General features: G+C 46.7%; 1 protein-coding gene across 1 annotated transcript in view; it reads left to right on the forward strand.

Annotated features, from left to right (window-relative positions):
* LOC311232666 (replication factor C subunit 3) overlaps positions 1-13,444 on the forward strand; it is a 158,264-nt gene that overhangs the window by 106,461 nt on the left and 38,359 nt on the right. The window lies entirely within an intron of this gene.

Here is a 13,444-nt window from a genome sequence, read left to right on the forward strand (position 1 = left end):
CAGCTTTGAATTGTCTGATCTGGACCAAGATAATGATTGCCCCTAGGATCTTTTCCCGGGTATCCGTTACCCTCGATGATTTCCCCCATACTCTTAATATTATCTTGGCGCGAGAGTCCACCAGAATCTGGCTTGATATCACATTTAAGCTTAGAGACCACGTCAGACTCATGTTGGGGGCGACAGTGGCTCGGGAGGTAGAGCAGTTGTCTGGTAATCCGGAGGTTCCCGGTTTGATTCCCGCTCATCCTGGGCAACGTGTCGGATGTGTCCTTAAGCAAGACTCTTAACTGCTCCCGATGAGCAGGTTGGCACCTTGCATGGTCGCCTCCGCCGTCGGGTGTGAGAATGTGTGCGTGAATGGGTAAAATGTGAGGAACAAATTGTAAAGCCCTTTGGATAAAAGCTGATATAAATACAGCCATTTACCATTTATATCCAGGGGCATATGTTCAATAATTAAAAATAATTATAATAACTGGTTTTATATCTAGGGAGCCCTACATAATTGTAAACCTCTGAAGATATTGCATTACTTGGTGTGAAGTAAATTTTACAAAGAGCAATTTCCAGTCAAGTAATTGGCAGGATTGATATTTTTGTATCGTATAAATATATTGGAGGAGCACAATTTATCAAATGCAAAATAAATACCTAATCTGTTAAACCAGTGTTTCTCAACCTTTTTACACCAAGTACCACCTGAGAACGTAGCTAGCTCTCCAAGTACCACTATGCACAGTTCACGCAGGAGGCAAATGTATTCCTAATAACATTTATTGTTAACTTTTGTCAGACACGGCCACAATGTACAAATGGGTAGCACTAGAACTAGCAAACTCTTCCACACAATTCTCATACAATGCAAGGGGCATTGAATGAGAACATAATAACTAACATTCTCACATAGCAAGTGAGATAATTAAGAACAACTGTATTTCAGCAAATGTACTCAATTCAAACATACTCTCTTTCACACACATACACACACAGTAAGTGACACACACAGTGAGAACATTAATAACAGAATAATAATTGATTGAAAACTTTATTAACAGATTGCAGAATGGGTACAGTACAGCTCAATACATACAATTGTTAAGGGGATGCAGACCAGAGAAAGACTTTCGTCTTGTTTACATCAGGGTCCCCCATTTTCAATTCATCATAACATATATGACATACAGATAGACAGTACTGCTACATCTATACATTTATGACATCAGATTTGCAAATACATAGTACTGTTTGTGATACCAAAAGAGTCCAGAAAAGAGAGTATATACATTTGATGTAGAAACTGTACATTGGAGGTTGGGGGGGGGGGGGGGACTGTACATTGGAGGAGGTGGGGTGGGACACTGTACACCTGTACAAGCAAAACTGTACATTGGAATATTGACAACCATACTTGATCATTTACTGTACATTGGGTTGGGTTAGGACATTTACAGGGTCCAGTTTCGAATTGCAGTCTCCCGTAGGTGTTCTTTGAGAGTGTTTTTGAAAGTGGGTAGTGATTCACATTCCTTTACAGCTTTGGGTAGAGTGTTCCACATTGATGTGGCATAATTGCGAAACGTGTTTAGTCCCTTGTTTGAGCCGAATCTGGGTTTAACATGATTTGTGGAGCTCCCTCTGGTGTTGTGATCGTGGTATTCACTGACCTTTGGGAAGTATTTTGACATGTACATGGGTACCTTGGTCGTGTAGTGTATCTTGTAGACCAGGCCCATTGCAAGTTGATGTATTCTGTCATCTACTCTAAGCCATCCTAGTTTGTCAAAGTGGGCAGGGGTGAGGTGGGTTCTAGGAGTAAGGTCAAGCAGTAGTCTGACCAGTTTGTTTTGAGATGTTTGTAATTTTGTTTTTAGCGCCTTTGAGGTGCTTTGGTACCATTCTTCTTTCCTTGTGACAATATTGTCACCCACTGTAACTGAGAAGCCGTCGGTCTTGCTGAGTTTGTTATTTGAACCGAAGAGAATGGACTCTGTTTTGCCGATGTGTAATGATAGTTTGTTATCAGCGAGCCATATGCAGATTTTGCCTAGTTCCGAGCTGAGGTTTTTTTCAACCTGTAACTTGTTCTTGTCAGAGACCAGCAGGGCTGAGTCGTCCGCAAACAGGAACAAGTTGCAGTCACAAGCTGATGACATGTCATTTGCATAAATTAGGAACAGTAGCAGACCTAGTATGCTTCCTTGTGGAACACCACAGTTCACTGTGAGGGGGGGGGATAGGGTACCGTTTACCTCCACCATCTGTTCTCTCCCCTCCAGGTAGGATTTCATCCAACTCACTGATAGGCTATCAAAACCAATTGCTTTTAGCTTGTCAAACAGAATGGTGTGATTGACAGTGTCGAAGGCCTTTTGTAGGTCCAGCATGACCATGCCGCAGTATTTGCCTGCGTCCACCTCTTGTTTGATGTGGTCGTTTAAATAGAGAAGGCATGTGTCAGTGGAGTTGGATGTTCTGAAGCCAGATTGGAATTTGTAGATTAGATTTTTTTTTGCAAGGTACTTTTCGACCTGTTCGTATACAATATTTTCCATGACTTTCGAGATGGAGGTAAGGATAGAAACAGGGCGGTAGTTGTCTGGGTGTAATTTACTGCCCTTTTTGCGCAGGGGTGTTACTCTCGCAATTTTGAAGTCCTTGGGGACGTGTCCCTGTTTTATGGAGAGGTTTATTATGTGTGTGATGACTGGAGTAATGGCGGCTGCTGAGTCTGAGGAATTTGGAGGGGATGTTGTCATGGCCAGTGGCCTTGTTCGGTTGGAGGGCGCTCAGTTTTTTGAGTACCTCATCTGTTGTTACCATTTCCAGTTTGAAGTCATCTTTGTGGACCCCTAGGTTCTTGTAGTATGCTACTATGTGTTCTACCCCATAATGCCCTGAGTGGGAGGGTAGTTTGTTTACCAGTGTTGTGGCTATGTTTGTGAAGAAAATGTTTAAGTAATTGGCTACATCCAGCTTGTCTGTGATGAGCGTGTTGTCCGTCTTTATGTTTATGTTTGAGAATCTGGTTTTAAGTTTTTTACTGCAGCCTAGTTGATTATTGAGTAATTTTCAAAGTTCACATGGTTTGTTTTTGTTTTCCTCAGTTTTGTCATTGATGAAATTTTTTTTAGCTGTTTTGATCATGGAGTTTACGTCATTTCTTAGTCTGTTTCTTTCCAGTTTGAGTTCAGTCACGTGGGCTTGGAGTTCCCTGCTCTTGCTTTTGGTAAGCTTTGACTGACTTTTACGAAACTCAGAGCATTTTTTGTCTCTGGTTTTCATAGCGGTCAGTATTTCAGTGTGCATCCACGGCTCAGCGCGATTTTTTACCCTGGTGGTTCTTAGGGGGGCCATGTTGTTTAGTATTGTTGAGAATTTGGTTTTGAAACCAAGCCATGTTTCTTCAACCAGTGTACCATTGAGTTCATCTGACCAGTCCAGGCTCTCAAATTCAAGGTTAAAGGCCTCGCTAGAGTAGGTTTTGAGGTCTCTAGATGTGACTGTTTTGTGACAGCCAGCCTTTTGTTTTAGCTTTTTGCGGGTACAGAATATCATATAATGATCATTTAACCCGCATGCTATAACCCCTTTATTGGAGATCTTGGACTTGTCAGAGGTCATGATGAGGTCAATGGTAGTCTGAGTTGACTCACATACACGTGTGGGTTGGGTGATTAGCTGGCTGAGGCCGTGCAGATCACAAAACCTATTGAAGGATTTGAAGATGGGTGCATCTTTTTGTTGCATATCCATGTTCCAATCCCCAATAAGAATCTTTTCTGCATCCTCAGCTCCAGCTAAGCACACATCCAACACATCATAAAAGCCATTTTGGTCTGGCGGTCTGTAAATTGTGCTGACTAGAACAGATTTAGCCCTTTCAAATAGAATTTCTACAAAAACAGTTTCAATAGCCTCATGATCTAGGTCCGTACGGTTAATGAATTTGGTGTCCTTATGATTGTACATACAGACACCACCTCCATACCTGTTCCTGTCATTCCGGACTATTGAATAGCCCTCCAATTTTATTTCCGGGTCTGTTATTGATGAATCCAGTTTAGTTTCAGAGAAACATAGAATGTTTACCTTACCGCTAATGAAATGTTGCCTTATTTCTGCCAGTTTGTGTCTAAGGCTCTTTACGTTTAGATGGAAAATATGAAGTCCGTTTTTATTTGCTGTGTTGCCTATATCATTGAGAAAAAGGTAGGGTTCTCCTTCTGTGGGGAGGGGGGGGGGGGCTCTGTGATGTCCGGGGGGGTGGGGGATCCTTTGATCAGGGTGGGTGTCCCGCGACGGGGGGGGTGGGGGGCTGTGTTGTTATTATTTGGTCCGTGTGTGGGAGGGGGGTGTGGGTGTGATTCTTTGTCATGTCCTGGTTCATCTGCTAGCTTCTGTGTTGATTCCGTCTCAATGCCCGGGTGGTGAAATTCCATGGGGAGGGGGCAGGGGGCTGTGTTGATTCCATCCCGCCGGCTCCCTGTGGCGATGTCTCGCTGACCGGGTGGCTTTCGGTGGGGGAAGGGTAGGGTCCTCTGGCTCCGGTAGTTTGCTGTGTTAGCTTGCCGGCTACCTGCGCCACCGTCGAGTTGACTATCCCCGGTACCTTCATGGTCCGTGTACGTTTTGATAGTTCGTTTTACGTTTCAAACTGAAATACGAGGTGTTTTCCTATTTCCGTTTGAAACCAAAATCGAAAAAACGGGGGAAAACAGAAATACGGAGCTGTTTTTCGTATTTTGGTGTCAGAATCAAATGAAAAAAAGGAGTGAATAATGGGCCGTGTACGTTTTGATAGTTCGTTTTTAGTTTTTGATGTGAAGAATGGAGAACGGAACCATGTGACAAGTACTAGGGTTCCATCCTAGAGGCTAATCTTTCCTGTGACAAAATGGCATCCAATGTAATCAAAAAAGTCAACCAACGAACAAGATTCTTGTACCGGATCTCCTCTCTGGTAAACAAGAATACCCTGAAGACTCTGGCAGGAGCACTCATTCAAGGGTACTACGACTATGCTTGCACCTCATGGTACCAAAGCACCTCAAAGGCACTAAAAACCAAATTACAAACATCTCAAAACAAACTAGTCAGACTACTGCTTGACCTGACTCCTAGAACCCACCTCACCCCTGCCCACTTTGCCAACCTAGGATGGCTTAGAGTAGACGACAGAGTACAGCAACTTGCAATGGGCCTGGTCTACAAGATACACTACATGACCAAGGTACCCATGTACATGTCAAAATACTTCCCAAAGGTCAGTGAATACCACGATCACAACACCAGAGGGAGCTCCACAAATCATGTTAAACCCAGATTCGGCTCAAACAAGGGACTAAACACGTTTCGCAATTATGCCACATCAATGTGGAACACCCTTAACAATTGTATGTTTTGAGCTGTACTGTACTGTACCCATTCTGCAATCTGTTAATAAACTTTTCAATCAATCAATCAAACGTTTTTCAATGTAAAAGCCATGCACGATCTAACGTTAACGAATATGTATAACGTTATGAATAAATACATAAATACATGCATACACACAGAGCTATACCAGGGTAACGTTAACTTATGATACATAAATTTTTTGTTTTGTGCATTTCATTTAGACATGATCTTTTATGTGAAGTAATAGCCTAATATGATCTGTCCCAAATAGTGTTGTCTAAACGCACGTTACCCAACATATCCTAGTTCAGTGGTCGGCAATAGGCCGCTCGCAGGCCGAAATAGGTCCGCCAGCAATAATATCTGCCCGTCAGATTATTTTGATAATATGATTTGTGATGAAGACTCGCTTTATTGAATCGGAATCGGGAGACTTAGGTAAAGTTAGAAAGATATTCACAGATTCGAATTTCTGCGGTCAATAAGCGAAATGTTTTTTAAACACAAAGGACACCTCTTTCCTATCGTAGTAAGGTAGACAATGAGCTACAACCTTATTTTCACCTAAACGAAGCGAGCCGGCCTCGGAGCTGTACAATTAATAATAATAATATTGATCTATATGTGCAGTCGGCCTTGAGGCAAGTGCGCAGCCAGGGACCGTCTAAAAAGTGCAACACCGAAAAGAGACACTACAAAAAGATTCAATAACTTCACTGTCATACAGTGTATAGTGTCACCAAAATCACTGCACACATCATCAGTGGTATCCTATTATATTATAGTGTTATACTACAACACTTAGATTTGGAAAAAATGCTTTTTCATAATTCTGGGGATTTTGTATAGGAAAAAACATTAAATATCCTCACTCTTATAGAGTGTAGTGTCACCAAACTCACTGCACACATCAATGTTATCCTACTGGTTATCCTCTTGACTAGCTTGTCAAATAAGAAGAAGAAGAAGATCTCATTCTGCGTCTTGAGACAGGATAGATAGACTGTATCCTACAAAACACATAGACTGAAACCTGCATTTCTCAACCAAGGTGCCTTGCCTACCGTTTTGCTGTGGAATGGTGAGTGTCCACAACAGCTAGTTAGCTGTTCTACTTGAATACTGAATGTTAATATTGAATCAGACAATATTGAATACTGAATGTTAATATCAGACCATATTGTATGACAGTGAAGTTATTGAATCTTTTTGTAGTGTCTCTTTCCGGTGTTGCACTTTTTAGACGGTCCCTGGCTGCACACTTGCCTCAGCCGACTGCACATAGAGATCAATATTATTAATTGTACAGCTCCGAGGCCAGCTCGTTTAGGTGAAAATAAGGTTGTAGCTCATTGTCTACCTTACTACGATAGGAAAGAGGTGTCCTTTGTGTTTTAAAAACATTTAGCTTAAGAATTATTGACAACAGAAATTCGAATCTGTGAATATCTTTCTAACTTTACCTAAGTCTCCCGATTGCGATACAATAAAGCAAGTCTTCATCACAAATCATATTCTCAAAATAATCTGACTGGCAGATATTATTGCTGGCGGACCTATTTCAGCCTGCGAGTCGCCTATTGCCGACCACTGAACTAGGATATCTGTTGGGTAACGTGCGTTTAGACAACACTATTTGGGACAGACCATATTAGGCTATTACTTCACATAAAAGATCATGTCTAAATGAAATGCACAAAACAAAAAATATATGTATCATAACATTACCCTGGTATAGATCTGTATGCATGTATTTATGTATTTATTCATAACGTTGTGGGATCGCAAGAAAGGATGAAACGGGAGACGGTAGTCGAGTCTTTCCTTTACTTCCCAACATAAATTACATACATCAAAACAGAGTGCAGAGACGTTTAACGTTATTACTTCAAAGTGACAGCAGCCAGCTGACAGCTGACAGGTGACATAATATACGTCACCAAATACCCAACCCGTTCCCAGAATCCCCAGGCTTAAAGGAGCATTCCCCCGCTCCTCAAGTCCAGTGAATGTCTGCACCAATTGTGCGTGATAAGTGTCACCACACAGGCCCCCCCAGAATTCACAATAACCCCCCAAAAGATCCACAGTCAACGAGGCGGGGGGCGGATCAGGCGCCCAAAATGACTACGTATCACCCGTGCAGGGGTAGAGGTGGGGATTGGGGCGTGTGGGGGGGATTCAGGAGATATGAGGTGACTAGAGGGAAAAGCAGTTGGCAGGGGCCGGGCAGGGGGTCGTCCACGCCGCGGGGGCCGGGCCAGTTCAACTGGCCTGTCTAGGTCCAAATGGGCAGGCTTGAGCCGGTCGACCGATACCCGCTCTGACCTTCCTCCAATGTCCACCATGAAGTTCTTAGGCCCCGCCTCCAGGACACGAAAAGGGCCGTCGTAAGGGGGCTGCAGAGGAGTACGGTGGCTGTCATGGCGAATGAAAACATACCTGGCTGACTGCAGATCCCTAGGCATGTAGGACTGCGGGAGGCAGTGCTGGGAAGTTGGGACTGGGGTGAAAGCACCGGCGCCATCCCTGAGCACAGTCCGAGATGAGGTGACCGACCAGGGAGCCTCGGCATCCGGGAGGAACTCCCCAGGGACTCGCAGCGGTTGTCCGTACACCAGCTCAGCAGCCGAGGCCTGCAGGTCTTCTTTGGGGGCGGAGCGCAGGCCAAGCATGACCCAGGGAAGCCGGTCGACCCAGTTGCAGTCTGTAAGGCTGGCCCGCAGAGCAGCCTTCATAGAGCGGTGAAACTGTTCACACAAGCCGTTGCTCTGTGGGTTGTAGGCTGTGGTGCGGTGGAGCTTCACTCCCAGGCCCTCGGCGACTGCAGTCCAGAGCCCGGACGTAAACTGTGGGCCCCGGTCGGATGTGAGATCAGATGGTGTGCCAAAAGGGGCTACCCAGGACCCAATGAACGCCCGGGCCACCTCGGTGGATGTGGTCGATGCCAGCGGGACCACCTCCGGCCACCTAGTGGTTCTGTCCACCATGGTGAGGAGGTGAGTGAACCCGTGGGAGGCGGGCAGGGGACCCACCAGGTCCACATTGACATGGTCAAAGCGCCTCTCCGGCATGAGAAATGGTGCCAAGGGGGCTTTGGTGTGACGGTGTATCTTTGCACGCTGGCACGCCACGCAGGAGCCGGCCCAGGCTGCGATGTCCTTCCTGAGGCCATGCCAGACGAATTTAGCACTGACCAGCTTAGTTGACGCCTTCACTCCCGGGTGCGACAGGCCATGGATGGCTTCGAATACCTGCCGCCGCCAGCCAGCGGGAACCATCGGACGGGGCTGACCGGTGGAGACGTCGCAGAGGAGCGTGGTGTTGGCAATACCAAACTGCACATCCTCTAACCTTAGTCCAGTGTCGGCTGTTCGGTAGGCCTGCATGTCCTTGTCAGTGGCCTGGTCGGCAGCCATGGCAGCGTAGTGAGAGAAACAGGGTTTATTCAATGTATGTGATGTATAGATTGGGGGGAGATGACCACAGCTAAAACGGTGCCGGGTCAGAGAGATCAAAATGTGCATGGTTTGCCTATGAAGAGAGTGATAGAACAGTGGTCCAGTAGCCAGCAGAATGTTTAGCAGTCAGCCCAATGTTTTGCATTCCTCGCAGGAACAAACTGATAAGAGTGTACTGTAGGCCCAGGAGGGAGAGAGGTTTATCTTAATGAAAGTTTAATGGTGTAAAGGTTAAAGCAGTTGTCATGACAACACGTCGCATGACAACCAGAAGGCGGGGCCGTCGTTGCGACGACGAACCTCTATAAGTCGAACGGTGTTTCCGGGTGTAAGGCAGACGAGAATCTGACCAAGAGCGAGTAGGACTGAGATCACACAGAGGAGAGACTCTTCCTCCTCCACCACGGAGGGGGGGGGGAAGGGAGAATGCCACATCATCATTACAGTAGCTTCGGCTAACACGAGGAGGGTTCGACTAACGAACAGGCCTGAACACTATTGGACTGAACAGCAAAAGGACGATAGATGAACACACCGAAAGATCATTAGAAATAGACTCTTCAAGGACAATACAATCTGTTAACATCTGAGCTGAGGTTTCTGTTTAGAGAAATAAAACCACGCTTTTCCTTGTAAGGTATTTCACGTTGTCGAAGTGTCGAATTCTTACGGATTTGAATTATTATGGTTTATGGATTGCACTAACGGGGGGAGATAAGGATCTTATCTACCAGTATCGGAGACGTCAGGACCATTAAAAGTACACAACGCAGAGGAATTGGATGGAGGGCCAAACAGACGAAGACGTGATACTGGCCAGTTTGATCAGAATCTTACAGTTGATGCCGTTGGGACCCGGATTTGCAAGAGATTAAAACAACGGGAACAGTTGGTTGTTGATGACAGCCGGATTTGCAAGAGATAAAAACAACGGATAAAGACTTTTTCAATAATGGGGCGACAGTGGACAACAGTCATCAATGTGTGGGAGAATCATGATCGAAGCAAGGCCGGCCAGCCCTGGGAGAGAGCGGCGAGTCGAGCGGTCAGGAGGCGAACCAGCGCTGTAGGGGAAACAGCGCTCCGATCAAAAATGTGAGTTCACTGTGCACACGGTTGTTTTGATCTTTTAAGCCAAATAAAAAAACGAACAGATAGTGAATCCGTAAACGTAAACATTTCTAGTTCGACAGAGAGAATGCCAGCTGTAATAATATGAGCAGAGAGCCATGGTGAAAATCGAGGGTGTTATCTACAGAGAATGAAAAGCAAACGAGGCAGGCTGCACAGTTTTGGTTTAAGGAGGGTAAATGCGAGATGAGGAAAAGGGGGGGGGGGGGGGGGGGGGTCGCTTGAATCAGATCGAAAAATTGTTGATGGCGGGACTGTTTTCATAACAGAAGGAAAGTCGAAAGGAGATTGTACCAGTGTGTATTATGTCCGATCAGGCAAGAGTATTAGTCTGAGAAAGCGTCCCCTGATAATGGATAGGAAAGAGAGGAAAAACAGCGGTGTTTTTAGGCCTTGGAAGGAAGGGCAGCGTTCGTTTGTTGAGAGAGTAGCCATTTGCACCGAGTCAAAATGGCCGCAGAGCCACGAGGGGTTTAGAATCAGGAAATGACACGTCAACTAAACCACCATAGAGGAGTAGGTCGCCACCTAGTGGTGGAGGGGGGGTAGTGCTGGGGAGTTTTCATTACCCATAGGGGAATATTTAGCACAGAGAGTGGATTATTATTATAATAATAATATTAGATATAGAGTTTAATCATACAATGGATTAAATAAGAATTGCACAGACAGAGGAGGTGCAGTTATTTGAATGGGTTAATTATACAATTTGAGGGAGTTTGAATTCCAGTGGGGCCTTCTCACACCTAATAAATAGGCAGAGTCTTGAGGGGACACGTCACCAGAAAGAACTGGCGCGCGCTGGGGGTCACCCGTGGGACAAACGTAGAGCGCCGAGTGGGTATCGTTTAGCTGCTGGTGTCACGCCGGAAGACAACAAAACAGGGAACAGCCCTGTAGGATTAGATATGGGTGTGGAGAAGGTGGTAGACTAATAGCAAAACAAGGGAAGTCGAATGGACAGACGACTGCCGGTGTTGTGTTTCTGCTTTCAAAGGGGGGAGACACCGACAGCGATGGAGATGACCAGGAGATGACTGGAGGAGGAGGAAGCCGCAGGGGCCAGGCACCGACGCCTGGTACACAGATCATCCACGACGAGAGAGAGGAGACGGCGGCGGTGGAGGAGCAGATGTGGAGAGGACAGCCAGAGACACTGAGCAGTAGCAGACCAGGGGAGACATTTTTGCCTAGGGGACCGCGCCCTGGAGGGGGGACCAGCTCAGGAAAGGAGCCGTCACTGAAAGGGGCCCTTGCCCTAGAAGATGGGACCGGCCCAAGATGGGAGGTGTACTGTAAGAGAGGGAAGGGAGCGCTCTGATTTGGACGTGGGGTACCTGAGAGGGGGGCCGAAAGGTTTAGGTGTGTCGTCTGAAAAGTTGCAATCTGTGTTTTTCTCTGTCTCTCTCTCTCCCTCTCCTCCATGACCGTGGTTTATCCTTTCTGGTTTGGGTGTGATGCGGGTAATGGAAAACAAAAGCAAAAACAGCAGACGGCGGGGCCCTAATTGTTATGAGTCTGTTTATAGTGTATAATTAATTGAAAAACCAAGTAGTCTGTTGATTCTGAAGGTTGATTAAGAATCAAAGGGGGGAATGAGAGAAACAGGGTTTATTCAATGTATGTGATGTATAGATTGGGGGGAGATGACCACAGCTAAAACGGTGCCGGGTCAGAGAGATCAAAATGTGCATGGTTTGCCTATGAAGAGAGTGATAGAACAGTGGTCCAGTAGCCAGCAGAATGTTTAGCAGTCAGCCCAATGTTTTGCATTCCTCGCAGGAACAAACTGATAAGAGTGTACTGTAGGCCCAGGAGGGAGAGAGGTTTATCTTAATGAAAGTTTAATGGTGTAAAGGTTAAAGCAGTTGTCATGACAACACGTCGCATGACAACCAGAAGGCGGGGCCGTCGTTGCGACGACGAACCTCTATAAGTCGAACGGTGTTTCCGGGTGTAAGGCAGACGAGAATCTGACCAAGAGCGAGTAGGACTGAGATCACACAGAGGAGAGACTCTTCCTCCTCCACCACGGAGGGGGGGGGAAAGGGAGAATGCCACATCATCATTACAGTAGCTTCGGCTAACACGAGGAGGGTTCGGCTAACGAACAGGCCTGAACACTATTGGACTGAACAGCAAAAGGACGATAGATGAACACACCGAAAGATCATTAGAAATAGACTCTTCAAGGACAATACAATCTGTTAACATCTGAGCTGAGGTTTCTGTTTAGAGAAATAAAACCACGCTTTTCCTTGTAAGGTATTTCACGTTGTCGAAGTGTCGAATTCTTACGGATTTGAATTATTATGGTTTATGGATTGCACTAACGGGGGGAGATAAGGATCTTATCTACCAGTATCGGAGACATCAGGACCATTAAAAGTACACAACGCAGAGGAATTGGATGGAGGGCCAAACAGACGAAGACGTGATACTGGCCAGTTTGATCAGAATCTTACAGTAGTCTAGTCCCAAGTGGACGGCCCCCACCACCGTCCGGGAGAGGCAGTCAGCGACGTAGTTGTCTTTACCTGCGACATGCCGTAAGTCCGTGGTAAACTCGGAGATGGCGGAGAGTTGGCGCTGCTGGCGCCCTGACCACGGCTCGGTGGCCTTGGCCATGGCGAAGGTGAGTGGCTTGTGGTCCACAAAGGCAGTAAACCGTCGGCCCTCCAGCAGGAATCTGAAGTGCCTGATGGCCAGGAAGAGGCCTAGGAGCTCCCGGTCAAAGGTGCTGTACTTTCTTTCATTGTCCCGCAGCTGGCGACTGAAGAAAGCAAGCGGTTGCCAGCCCCCCCCCCACCCACTGTTCGTACACTGCCCCCACTGCGTAGTCTGAGGCATCAGTTGTGAGGGCGATAGGGGCGGTAGAAAAAATGGGTGTGCCAGTAATGCGGCATTGGCCAGTGCAGTTTTAGCGCCCAAAAAAGCGTCGTCGGTACACAGGGACCAGTCCACCTCGGCCTTGGGGTCCTTACCATGCAGGGCCTCATACAAGGGGTGCATGAGGTGAGCAGCACGGGGAATGAACCTGTTATAGAAGTTCACCATGCCTAGGAACTCCTGCAGGGACTTCACGGTGCGGGGGCGTGGAAAGCTGGCAACGGCGTCCACCCTGGCAGGGAGCGGAACGGCTCCCTCTGCTGAGACCCTGTGCCCGAGGAAATCAATAGACGACCGGCCGAACTGGCACTTGGCGGGGTTAACAATGAGCCCATGTGCACTGAGCCGCTCAAACAACTGCCTGAGATGTGTCAGGTGCTCCTCTGCAGACGTGCTGGCTACGAGAATGTCGTCCAAGTATACGAACATGAATGCCATATCCCGCAGCACCGAGTCCATCAGTCGCTGGAAAGTCTGTGCCGCCCCCTTGAGGCCAAAGGGCATCCGCAGAAACTCGAACAGGCCAAAAGGAGTGATGACCGCCGTCTTGGGAACGTCCCGTG

The sequence above is a fragment of the Notolepis coatsorum genome (genome assembly GCF_963971535.1).
Source record: "Notolepis coatsorum genome assembly, chromosome: 7".
NCBI lineage: Eukaryota > Metazoa > Chordata > Actinopteri > Aulopiformes > Paralepididae > Notolepis > Notolepis coatsorum.